Source organism: Arctopsyche grandis, chromosome 3, assembly GCF_051622035.1.
Source record: "Arctopsyche grandis isolate Sample6627 chromosome 3, ASM5162203v2, whole genome shotgun sequence".
In the NCBI taxonomy this organism is placed as follows: domain Eukaryota; kingdom Metazoa; phylum Arthropoda; class Insecta; order Trichoptera; family Hydropsychidae; genus Arctopsyche; species Arctopsyche grandis.
Genome location: NC_135357.1, coordinates 25,193,676 through 25,207,792, shown reverse-complemented (window position 1 = coordinate 25,207,792; position 14,117 = coordinate 25,193,676). Strand labels below are relative to the sequence as shown.

General features: G+C 36.5%; 1 protein-coding gene across 1 annotated transcript in view; it reads right to left on the bottom strand.

Annotated features, from left to right (window-relative positions):
- Positions 1-2,412, bottom strand: part of LOC143923237 (uncharacterized) — an 87,078-nt gene extending 84,666 nt beyond the window's left edge. Inside the window, exon 1 of the mRNA XM_077446817.1 lies at positions 2,272-2,412. The gene's annotated coding sequence lies outside the window, so the exon portion shown is untranslated. The remainder of the gene's footprint in view (positions 1-2,271) is intronic.
- Between the last annotated feature and the right edge of the window lie 11,705 nt (positions 2,413-14,117).

Sequence of the window (14,117 nt, the reverse complement as noted above, 5' to 3'; positions counted from 1 at the left end):
GTGCATACAAGCATATATCTTTAGATAAATTATTGAGCGTGGACATATATGTATTTATGAAGTTAGGAGTCTATCGTGAGTGAACTATGAATATAAAATCAATGAATCGATAATATACTTTGAAGAGGTCCGCTATTATCAGATATTTAATTACTATAGAATACTGTTTCTGTTGACTTACTTTTAATCTTGACTTATGTATATAATTTACAGTTTTGTTCCGCCTTTCAACCGACTAAATTAAATAATCAACTAAAACAATTGAACCTTACTTGAAAAGAATTGAAGAAAAAAATACAGTAAATAAACAAATGAGGATAGTTTCTTACATGTCGCAATTCGAAATAATTATCCGAAAAATCAAACCTATTTCAATAGTTATTATTATTAGTCTTAAAATATAATGTTTATTTTTAAATAAAAAATCTAAGAAACCTTTCACCCATATTGTCTTAAAATCTAAGATATTATGAATGATAGAAGTTTTCTAACGAGTACGTACACGAGCACATCGACCGACTTGAAACTTCGCTTTGAAAACTTTATACTTATATTTATGCAATTTCCTTCCTGTAATGGAAAATTGATGAAAGGCCCACACAAAGCCAAAGCCGTTGACAACTTTGACTTACATCCGTTCAACCGTACGCGAAAACATTTCCCACGCAAAAAAATCAAAACTCAAGAATATCTTCATCTGAACGATAGTAAAGTACGTACAAAATTAACCTTTGCTGACGAAATAAGCTCTTTCTATTTATGGAATTGCATGACATTATTTGACATTCAATACGCGACTTTATTCCGCATAAATAATAAGTGCCGTGAATGATATGCCGATCATAATTCGATCCCTCCGGAGCAATACCTCGCAGCTAGACGACCCTCGACTGTTCAATATTCTAATAATGTATTTGATCAAATCAACTCTGAATACAGCTATAGGTACAGACTTAATTTCGCTTTATTTTTTGAATATATAAAATATTCGGATTTTCCATTCAGCGGTGGAAAAAATTTAAATTCCTTATCGCGCCATATTGCGGTGTCTATCTGATGAGAATAAATTCTACGAGACACGCGATAAGACCTTTCTTACGATTCCTATAAGAAAGGCTTTTACAAAAAGTGTTGATTTATCGCCTAAGTGAGTGAAGACCAACCTAGTACTCTTCCGAATTATCTGATTCAACACTAACACGAAATGTGTTCTCAGATATCTTCAATATACCCATTTTGCTACATATCCACAACATTGTATTGCCCAGTTCTGAAATTTACAATCTAATTCATTATATTTTGTCTATAATTAATCAATTAAAGCTTAAACTCCGAAAGCTAATTACTAAGGCTTGAAATATTTTGTTTTGTAGTCAAATATAAGAATACAAATCAATGCCAAGTAATAATTTTAAATAAATTCCATATCGGCAAAATATAGTTAAAATTTGATTTGTAAGTACAAGTATTAATAAATTTCGATATATAATTCATTTTTAATATGTAGAATTATCATAATTCTAGATTTCTCTGTATTTTTTCTACTCACAATTTAATTTATATTAAATGTTTCGAAATAATAATTTATCTGCAGATCATTTACATAGATTGTATGTAGTTACATCAAAAAATGTCATAAATATTTAGCAATACATTAGTATTTGTGTTGAAATTACTTCGGTCCATCAACAATATTGAAAATAAAATTTTCACCTTACATTAAAATTCACAATATTTTATTTCATACTCACCTCTACGACAAAATCATTTTCAGCACACGAATACTTGAATCTACGTGGTTAACGATTTTTATACAATTTTACTTTATTTTTACACACTTTCAACTTAAACGCAAAAAGTTTCAATTTTCCAATCGCGTAATTACGCAATAGACGGCATTCTGAAATAAAAACTTTAATATTACGAAAAGAAATATATGGAGTAAAGCAACTATTTAAAATCAAAATTAGATATTTAAATTTAAAACAAAAGGTTAATTAATAATTAAGCTACATACATACATACATACGTATGGTACATATGTTAATTTTTTTTAAATAAAAGTGGTACTAGAAAGTATAATCGTTAAGCTTTTTTACAATTGCGACTAGTGAATATGTTAAAAATGCCAAAACTTTTGTCGAAATTTTCCGGAAAAGTGTGTACTGTTGTGCGTTTTTTAATTTTGGCGGCGCGATCAAAAGCGTTTGAAACTTTGCAAATGCGTTTCAAAATTCAGTATAATTTCGCAATATTGTTAAAAATTTTTACTTTATTTTTGTATGTACCCGTGCAGCGTCCGTGACGTATCAGTGACGTGCCGACTTGCAATGCCGCGTAGCCGGCCGGCTTCCCGTAGAACGTTCGTAGCGGGGCTACGCGACCGGCTACGAGGGAGGCCCCGCTACCACTGTCTCATTAAGAGGATACCTTTTCCCCGGTAGACTCTCATAGAACACCATGGACTCCGATAACAACCTAGCTGCAGTCTGTGTTCACGTGCAGAATGCGCCTGATGCACTTCCTCGTGTGTAAACGACCATGCGTCGTAGCACGGCTACGCAACGTGGACCAAGTCCAAAATCCGAGTATTGAACCAATTCAGTATTGCAACTAGGGATTGCAAAATTACCAGAATTTCCAATACCGGTATTACCGAAATAAAAAATAACGATACCGGTATCACTTTTGGTATTTTTTTTTAATTAATTGATCTATGAATCTATCTATATACGGGTCTACGTGACGAGACAGAATATTAAATTACAGAAAACACAAATATCGGAAGGCAAAGATCAAAAATCGAAAGATCTTAAGTCGAAAGATTCTGCGCGCGCACATTAATACGGGAGGAAAAGCCTGTTCCTCTTGTTCCTGTTGTATCCTTCTCGCGCAAATTAAGTGAGTATGTACCGTTTACCATGCACCATTTTTTTTTTGATCTTTCGACTTAAGATCTTTCGATTTTCGATCTTTGCCTTCCGATATTTGCGTTTTCTGTAATTTAACATTCTGTCTCGTCACGGAGACCGCTTTATACGTATCTGATATATAATTTCGAAAGAGACTTTGTAAGTACGGGGGACCGCAAAAAAGTCGATAGTGAAAAAGTCGAAAATGTTCGTTTACCATGCATACATATGAAAAACGGTTAGTATATTTTTTTTATTTTATTGTTACAAATCAATATACACTCGTCATTACAGATCGCTCCAATGAGACGGGTGTACGTTTTTTAACGAAATACAGAATACATAAACAATCAGAAATACAGTAATACATATACAATCAGATTATATAGCATATAACAATTAATCAGAAATAATAATCATAGAGACATCTATGGATTATTTTTAGTGTACATTTTTTTTGTGTACAATTTTTATACATATAATAAATACGAAATTATAGAGATATCTATAAATTTCAGATTACTGTGCATAATTATTACAAATTATACACAGGCAGATTTTTGTGACAACAGGAATATATTTAATACCAATTTTCAGGAACCGTTTCAGCAATGATCAGATAAAATTGGCAAACTCTGATAGAGAAACGATAGATTTGGAGTCAAAAACACACAAATATAACCAGCAGTTTGACGAGGACTCGAACCTTCGACCTCAGTGGTGCTAAATATATACGCTACCATTAAGGCGAACTGCTGGCTTATATAATCGATGCGGTGCAAACGATCGGTGCAGACGTGGTTCAATCTGTCTGGCGCTTTTCGATCGTTTGCACCAAACCCATATACATATAATATATCAGTGACGTGCGGTAAAACTCTCTCTCCCCCCGTCGTACATCCTCACGTAATTTGCGCGAGCAGGATACAACAGGAACAATAGGAACAGGCTTTTCCTCCCGTAGCTGCGCGCGCACATTAAACAAGGCTGTATGACAATAACACGAAAACCATGTGAACTTAATAAGAGGTAAGTAAAAAGAGAGATAATTTCACCGCATACCACTGATATATATTATATATACATAAATAGTACCGTTTACCATGCACCCTTTTTTTTGACCTTTCAACTTAAGATCTTTCGATTTTCGATCTTTGCCTTCCGATATTTGCTTTTTCGACCTTTTCATTTTCGGTGCCGTGAGGTAGAACAAATGAATATTCAAATAAATTTAATTAAATAAAACTATTCAAATAAATTTAATAATATGCTTACTAAGATTGGCCATGTTTAAACGGTTTATATTACAAATACTGAGTGAAGCTGGGTAAAACTAGTATATATGTATATAATTGAATGTCTGTTTGTTTGCCTTAGATGTAGGTCTGTCTCGTATAGGCTCCTAAGCCACTCAACCGATTACGATGTAAGCTTACTGTGAAAAAAAACGGAAAAAATCTCTTAATAATAATAATATTCGTAATTACGATTTTAACAACGCGAAATTTTGAAGCGCCATTGTGTAGTCAAGGAAATGTGTTCGTTGGTAACCACGTTACCAGTTGGTTTATGACGACACGGCTTTGAAGAGACGTTAGTTGAACTCCAACTATCACTTGGAACGGGAACAGGAACGAGAATTGCATACGATATTGTAGCATCGCCGTATTCAGCTAGTATATACATACATACATACATATATAAATCAATATTTGTCTGTTTGTGTGTTTGTCTGTCACGTATGCGTTCCTATACCATTCAACCGATTGCTGTGAAACTTCCAGGAGTTATTGTGTGTATGTCCGCGATGGTTTCTGTAAAAAAAATCGCCCAAAAATGGGAACGTAAACGGGAGAAACGGGAATGAGTGGCATTGCAACGTAATAATTTCATATGTTTTCGCGTCGCCACCTGCGTTGTTAGTGTAAAATAAATAAAAAATTGAATAACGTCAAATGTGTTTGCCGTCTGCGTTCTTCCGACAAATAGGAACAGGAACGGGAACGGGGAAAAAAATCGCCAAAAAACGGGAACAGAAAAAACGGGATAGGGAACGAGAATTGCATGCCGGGTTCAGCTAGTTTTTAATTAAAAAAAACATACTTCCAATATCTCGAGCACTGCTTGCATGTTTCAAAATGTTTATTGAAAAATACGCCAAACCCAAACATTCAAATACAGGATATTCGGGTACAAAACTGTAAAGTAGGTACGTCCCAGGTATACGTTTCACATTTTTTATTCCATTCCGACTTAAGCTTATCAGATACTCAATCATCGCTCACTGGAGATGTAAATGAAGAGTTAAACATCAGCTAGGGAACTAGTTGTTGTTGAAAGACATTTTTTTTTTCCATTCACTAATAAGAAAAATAGTCCCTGTCGTGTCATCATTGTATATGTTTATATCGTACTGAAAAATGTACCAAATAATATATTTTATCACATTTTCAATGGATGTACATACATACGTAATTAAAAAAAATCAGCACTTTATAGTAAACATTTTTTTATTTAAATTAAAATTGAAAAGCTTTGCGAACTTGAGACAAATTGTAAGATCGAAAACAATTTATAAAATAATAACTCGCTCAATATCACGTATACAAAATATATACTCTTTGGTCGTTTTCGTACTTTTACCCATGGAGATATCGTTTTTGACAAAGAAAATGTACGAATTAGAAAAAAAACGATACTATCGGCATTTCTTTTTTAAATACCGATAATAACGGTATCGGTACTTTCCGTATTGCAATCCCTAACTGCAACCATTCCAAATGTTGTAAATTGTTCATAAATATTCGGTTGGAATAGTTTGAGAAGATTCATTTAACGAGCGATGTTCATTTTCCAAGTTTTCTTTCTGTTTTTCCTCCTCCCCCTCCATTTCTCGACCTCTCAGTCTTTAATCCTTAATCTAAGAGAAATTGGAACTCGTTAAGAGTGTTGTTACCTGAGGGTAGGAAATTGAATTAGAGGATTTAAATGGCGTTGGCGTTCTGTATAAGAACTTTCTTTATGGTTGTTCCTATGCGTATGCTTCAGTTGTTTATTACACACGTAAATTATAAATTTTCTGTAGTTATGTGGGTTGTATTCATAAACTAGCCTTATTGATAATGATAATGATAACGTTTAATATATTATAGACTAAAAAAAACAGAAATTAATCAATCCACATAAAACCAATCGATAAAATCACCGACTAACTTTTTCAAAATTGCTTAAATTTTTTGTCTGCCTAAAATGCGGAATGCTCTATGTATTTATTTTCTTATAAATACTATTGAACGCTTGTATGTATGTATTATGCACGGATTTATTGTATAATATTAATTAGTACGTACATACATACATGAAATATTTTTTCATGTCATAGACATCTATATAATTGTTTGTAAACTTCTCAAACTGCTTTACCGACACAAACCATTCGAGTCCCTTGATATACGCGTTCAATGAAAGACCGAGATTTTCTTTTAATTTCGAGGCTACAAACCATCGTTTTTTTATTATTTCAATCCGAATTTATCAACAGCTGACATCTATTCATCGATAAATGGACAATTTCGCACATAGCAAACTTGCTTACGACAATCGTTGCCACAAAATTCGCAAATACGGAATATATGGCGCTCAAATCCTCATTAGTCAAACTGCACTCTGCAGCCCTTCTTGCAAAAATGCCAACAATTGCGAAACACTAAAGATTTTAGTCAATCTACTGAAAAAATTATTCACTTATTTTAATACGATACTATTAATTTATTTAGAAACAAATATATTTACCTAATCATATACATATGTATGATACATATATGAATGTTACGAGTATAATGTATATATAAGTATGACGATGTTTAATAAAATAAAAATGATCCTACTATTATATTGCGGTTTAAATCTAGTGGTCGAGCGCATATACGCATATGTTAATTACATCATTACTGCCGATTTCACGAAGTTTAGTAATTATGTCGAATAAAATGAAACAATTTTTAAATGTATGTATTTCAAGTTCAACTTCTTAACGCTCAAATGCGCACATTTTGCGTAAAAATGATTTTACTTGTCTTATAAAACATGATTTTTTTTTGCAATATTATAGGAATTTTTCATTTTGTACATACATATGTAAATAGTTTTCAATAAGGTAAAAGCAAAAGCATGCTAATTACAAATAATGGCCACCCCAAACGGTCATTAACTTGACGGGCAATCGTCAAATTGCACGATGGTTTTAAGGGTAAAATTGTGAAATCTGATCCAGATGTTGAACAGATCGTTAATTATTCGTAAATATCCTCTAGTGATATCGTCAACCATAGGTATAGGTTTTGATCGAGAATTCTCGAGAAATTTTGATTCTCATTTCTCAAAAATATTTTATTATGAAAATTCGAGATTCTCGTTTCTCGGGAAATCGTTTATTAGAATCTCGACAATATTGAGAATATTTTAAATTTATCACTACATCTTTTTGTTCAATAAACTGACTGATTTATATATGTACTTGTTAACTCGTAAATAATTTTGTGTAAGTCTTTTAATATGTATAGAAGGTCAGTATTTACAAGCCTCTTCTAATTTTATTATTTCTCCGGTAAGTTATTATTCGGACACCATATATTTATGTACATATGTACATACATATGCACATGTTACAACGAAATCGCACCATATTTAAGCTTCATATACATATATGTAGGTGCTAGTGGGAATGTATTCAGTTATGATTTCACTAAAACGCTAGTGAAAATATATTTTCACTAGCAATACGACCCCACTGTAACACGAATAAAACAAAGATCTTTGATTTATTATTTGTTTATTTGTGTATTTGTTTCTTAGATATTAATTAATTTATGGTCAGTATTATAATATGCATAGATGGTCAGTATTTTTAATATTTGTCCGCTATCTCCAGTATTTTTATTTTTTGATCAGTATGTTATCTTTTGTTTTCTGTTCGTCAATTTTCCTGTGCGACGAACTTTCGTGCAACAGGAGATCGAGCGCGCCATTTTCATTATATTTTAAATACTGAAAACGGTCTTAAACGCCTCTAACTATAACTTTTTCACACTACACATATCTTATAAAATTTGCAATATAGGCTATCGTTATCTCTCATATATTTTTACTTCACTATTTATTCTCATTACAAGCCTCTTTTTTCGTATTGATTTATTTATGTATGAAATTCATAAACATACACTATTAATGTATTTATTTTTTATTTATACCTATTTCATTACCAACAATTCAATAAATTGGGTTACATGTCAATTTTTAATGATGTTTTTAATTCCATTGATTTTTTATAATTTGAAAATGGGTATTATTTTTATTGGAAAACGGACTACTAGTCATATGTGAACCAGTCACAGGACAACCGGTCACTCTAGATCGGTCACACGTGATCACCCGTCACACTAAAACTGGTCACGAGAAAACTGGCCACACCCTAAAAGTGGGCACGAGAAAACTGGTCACACCCTTAAATCGGTCACGATAAAACTGATTGACTGATTTTAGGATGTGACCAGTTTTAGGGTGTGACCAGTTTTCTCGTGACCAGTTTTAGTGTGACGGGTGATCACGTGTGACCGATCAAGAGCGACCGGTTGTCCTGTGACTGGTTCACATTTGACTAGTAATCACCGAACCATTTTTATTATTCACAATTTCATAAGTTGGCAACAAAAGTCGATGTTCCTGGAATCATTGGCTACGTCCACACTACCGATATCTACACCCGATATTCTCGAATTTTCCATATTGCAACCTGTGGTTGCTATTTAGCAACTGATTATGGAAAAATTCGCAAATATCGGTAGTGTGGTCGTAGCCATTCAAGTTGGAGTCGGAGTTGCAAGTGGTAAACTTTGATCCGACTCCACAGCCCTGCAATTTAGTAGTAATTTATTTATTTCTCGACGGAGTTTTTAAATTTCGAATTTTATCGATACCGCCATAGATATATAATACACATAGATGGGCCCTGGTGCGTGATTTTGGTCGGAGATCTTGTCGTCACTAACAGAGGGGTGCGGGGGGTTTAACTAGCGGGAAAGTTGGGAAAAAAAAGGTTTTTTTCCCTACGACGCAGCGGTCGGCGTTTTTGTGACTTCCCCGCTAGTTAAACCCCCTGCACCCCTCAGTTAGTGACGACAAGATCTCCGCAATCGACCTTTCCTACTTAGAAGCTAACTACCTACTGAGAGAAAGTGTGCATGCGCCATGTATTTTGCATGCGCCAAAAGGAAGACCAGTATAAAGCGTGAGGGCGGATCTATGTATTATACATGGGTCTACGTGACGAGCCAGAATGTTAAATTACAAAAAACGCAAATATCGGAAGGCAAAGATCGAAAATCAAAAGATCTTAAGTCGAAAGATCAAAAAAAAGGGTGCATGGTAAACGGTACATACCCACTTAATTTGAGCGAGCAGGGTACAACAGGAACAAGAGGAACAGGCTTTTCCTCCCGTATTCTGCGCGCGCACATTAATACGGGAGGAAAAGCCTGTTCCTTTTGTTCCAGTTGTATCCTGCCCGCGCAAATTAAGTGAGTATGTACCATTGATGTATAATACACTAGATCCGCCCTCACGTCTTAAACTGGTCTCCCTTTTGGCGCATGCAAAATATATGGCGCATGCACAGTTTCTCTTAGTAGGTAAGTAGGTACCGCTGCATCGTAGGGAAAAAAAACATTTTTTTTCCCAACTTTGACCAAGAATTGACGTGTCAGCTTCCGTTTCACTTGCATCCACAAAGGAATATAAACGCATTCTTTTGTAATTTACCAAGACAACTCTGTGGATCCAAATGATAGTGAATTACATACTCAACGATTTGTATTTGTAGATGTATGTAAATCCTATGGGACGATATTCTTGGTGTTTACCGACAACGCATACACTAAAATATTAAAGAAAATGAGGGTTTTAAGCATTGATGTATAATATACTAGATCCACCCTCACGTGTTATACTTGTCTCCCTTTTGGCGCATGCAAAATACATGGCGCATGCACAGTTTCTGTTAGTAGGTAGGTAGGTACCGCTGCGTCGTAGGTAAAAAAACCCAACTTCCCCGGTAGTTAAACCCCCCGCACCCCTCAGTTAGTGAAGACAACATCTCCGACCAAAATCACACGTCAGGGCCCATCTATGTGTATTATACATCAATGGTATGTACCGTTTACCATGCACCCTTTTTTTTGATCTTTCAACTTGAGATTTTTCAATTTTCGATCTTTGCCTTCCGATATTTGTGTTTTTGGTAATTTAACATTCTGGCTCGTCACGTAGACCCATGCATAATACATAGATCCACCCTCACGCTTTATACTGGTCTTTCTTTTGGCGCATGTAAAATACATGGCGCATGTACAGTTTCTCTTAGTAGGTAGGTAGGTAACGCTGCGTCGTATGAAAAAAAAAACATATTTTTTCCCAACTTCCCCACTAGTTAAACCCCCCGCACCCCTTAGTTAGTGAAGACAACATCTCCGACCAAAATCACACGTCAGGGCCCATCTATGTGTATTATACATCAATGGTATGTACCGTTTACCATGCACCCTTTTTTTATCTTTCGACTTGAGATCTTTCGATTTTCGATATTTGTGTTTTTGGTAATTTAACATTCTGGCTCGTCACGTAGACCCATGCATAATACATAGATCCGCCCTCACGCTTTATACTGGTCTCCCTTTTGGCGCATGCAAATACATGGCGCATGCACAGTTTCTCTTAGTAGGTAGGTAGGTACCGCTCCGTCGTAGGGAAAAAAACATTTTTTCCCAACTTCCCCCCGCACCCCTCAGTTAGTGAAGACAACATCTCCGACCAAAATCACACGTCAGGGCCCATCTATGTGTATTATACATCAATGGTATGTACCGTTTACCATGCACCCTTTTTTTTGATCTTTCGACTTGAGATCTTTCGATTTTCGATATTTGTGTTTTGGTAATTTAACATTCTGGCTCGTCACGTAGACCCATGCATAATACATAGATCCACCCTCACGTTTTATACTGGTCTCCCTTTTGGCGCATGCATAATACATAGATCCACCCTCACGCTTTATACTGGTCTCCCTTTTGGCGCATGCAAAATACATGGCGCATGCACAGTTTCTGTTAGTAGGTAGGTAGGTACCGCTGCGTCGTAGGGAAAAAACCCAACTTCCCCGGTAGTTAAACCCTCCGCACCCCTTAGTTAGTGAAGACAACATCTCCGACCAAAATCACACGTCAGGGCCCATCTATGTGTATTATACATCAATGGTATGTACCGTTTACCATGCACCCTTTTTTTATCTTTCGACTTGAGATCTTTCGATTTTCGATATTTGTGTTTTGGTAATTTAACATTCTGGCTCGTCACGTAGACCCATGCATAATACATAGATCCACCCTCACGCTTTATACTGGTCTCCCTTTTGGCGCATGCAAAATACATGGCGCATGCACAGTTTCTGTTAGTAGGTAGGTAGGTACCGCTGCGTCGTAGGGAAAAAACCCAACTTCCCCGGTAGTTAAACCCTCCGCACCCCTTAGTTAGTGAAGACAACATCTCCGACCAAAATCACACGTCAGGGCCCATCTATGTGTATTATACATCAATGGTATGTACCGTTTACCATGCACCCTTTTTTATCTTTCGACTTGAGATCTTTCGATTTTCGATATTTGTGTTTTGGTAATTTAACATTCTGGCTCGTCACGTAGACCCATGCATAATACATAGATCCACCCTCACGTTTTATACTGGTCTTCCTTTTGGCGCATGTAAAATACATGGCGCAAGCACAGTTTCTCTTAGTAGGTAGGTAGGTACCGCTGCGTTGTAGGGAAAAAAAACATTTTTTTTCCCAATTTCCCAATAGTTAAACCCCCCGCACCCCTCAGTTAGTGAAGACAACATCTCCGACCAAAATCACACGTCAGGGCCCATCTATGTGTATTATACATCAATGGTATGTACCGTTTACCATGCACCCTTTTTTATCTTTCGACTTGAGATCTTTCGATTTTCGATATTTGTGTTTTGGTAATTTAACATTCTGGCTCGTCACGTAGACCCATGCATAATACATAGATCCACCCTCACGTTTTATACTGGTCTCCCTTTTGGCGCATGCATAATACATAGATCCACCCTCACGCTTTATACTGGTCTCCCTTTTGGCGCATGCAAAATACATGGCGCATGCACAGTTTCTGTTAGTAGGTAGGTAGGTACCGCTGCGTCGTAGGGAAAAAACCCAACTTCCCCGGTAGTTAAACCCTCCGCACCCCTTAGTTAGTGAAGACAACATCTCCGACCAAAATCACACGTCAGGGCCCATCTATGTGTATTATACATCAATGGTATGTACCGTTTACCATGCACCCTTTTTTTATCTTTCGACTTGAGATCTTTCGATTTTCGATATTTGTGTTTTGGTAATTTAACATTCTGGCTCGTCACGTAGACCCATGCATAATACATAGATCCACCCTCACGCTTTATACTGGTCTTCCTTTTGGCGCATGTAAAATACATGGCGCAAGCACAGTTTCTCTTAGTAGGTAGGTAGGTACCGCTGCGTCGTAGGGAAAAAACCCAACTTCCCCGGTAGTTAAACCCTCCGCACCCCTTAGTTAGTGAAGACAACATCTCCGACCAAAATCACACGTCAGGGCCCATCTATGTGTATTATACATCAATGGTATGTACCGTTTACCATGCACCCTTTTTTTATCTTTCGACTTGAGATCTTTCGATTTTCGATATTTGTGTTTTGGTAATTTAACATTCTGGCTCGTCACGTAGACCCATGCATAATACATAGATCCACCCTCACGCTTTATACTGGTCTCCCTTTTGGCGCATGCAAAATACATGGCGCATGCACAGTTTCTGTTAGTAGGTAGGTAGGTACCGTTGCGTCGTAGGGAAAAAAACATTTTTTTTCCCAACTTCCCCCCGCACCCCTCAGTTAGTGAAGACAAGATCTCCGACCAAAATCACACGTCAGGGCCCATCTATGTGTATTATACATCAATGGTATGTAACGTTTATACCATGCACCCTTTTTTTTGATCTTTCGACTTGAGATCTTTCGATTTTCGATATTTGTGTTTTTGGTAATTTAACATTCTGGCTCGTCACGTAGACCCATGCATAGCACATAGATCCGCCCTCACGCTTTATACTGGTCTCCCTTTTGGCGCATGTAAAATACATGGCGCGTGCACAGTTTCTGTTAGTAGGTAGGTAGGTACCGCTGCGTCGTAGGGAAAAAAAACATTTTTTTCCCAACTTCCCCCCGCACCCCTCAGTTAGTGAAGACAAGATCTCCGACCAAAATCACACGTCAGGGCCCATCTATGTGTATTATACATCAATGGTTTGTACCGTTTACCATGCACCCTTTTTTTATCTTTCGACTTGAGATCTTTCGATTTTCGATATTTGTGTTTTGGTAATTTAACATTCTGGCTCGTCACGTAGACCCATGCATAATACATAGATCCACCCTCACGCTTTATACTGGTCTCCCTTTTGGCGCATGCAAAATACATGGCGCATGCACAGTTTCTGTTAGTAGGTAGGTAGGTACCGCTGCGTCGTAGGGAAAAAACCCAACTTCTCCGGTAGTTAAACCCTCCGCACCCCTTAGTTAGTGAAGACAACATCTCCGACCAAAATCACACGTCAGGGCCCATCTATGTGTATTATACATCAATGGTATGTACCGTTTACCATGCACCCTTTTTTTATCTTTCGACTTGAGATCTTTCGATTTTCGATATTTGTGTTTTGGTAATTTAACATTCTGGCTCGTCACGTAGACCCATGCATAATACATAGATCCACCCTCACGCTTTATACTGGTCTTCCTTTTGGCGCATGTAAAATACATGGCGCAAGCACAGTTTCTCTTAGTAGGTAGGTAGGTACCGCTGCGTTGTAGGGAAAAAAAACATTTTTTTTCCCAATTTCCCAATAGTTAAACCCCCCGCACCCCTCAGTTAGTGAAGACAACATCTCCGACCAAAATCACACGTCAGGGACCATCTATGTGTATTATACATCAATGGTATGTACCGTTTATACCATGCACCCTTTTTTTAATCTTTCGACTTAAGATCTTTCGATTTTCGATCTTTGCCTTCCGATATTTGTGTTTTCTGTAAT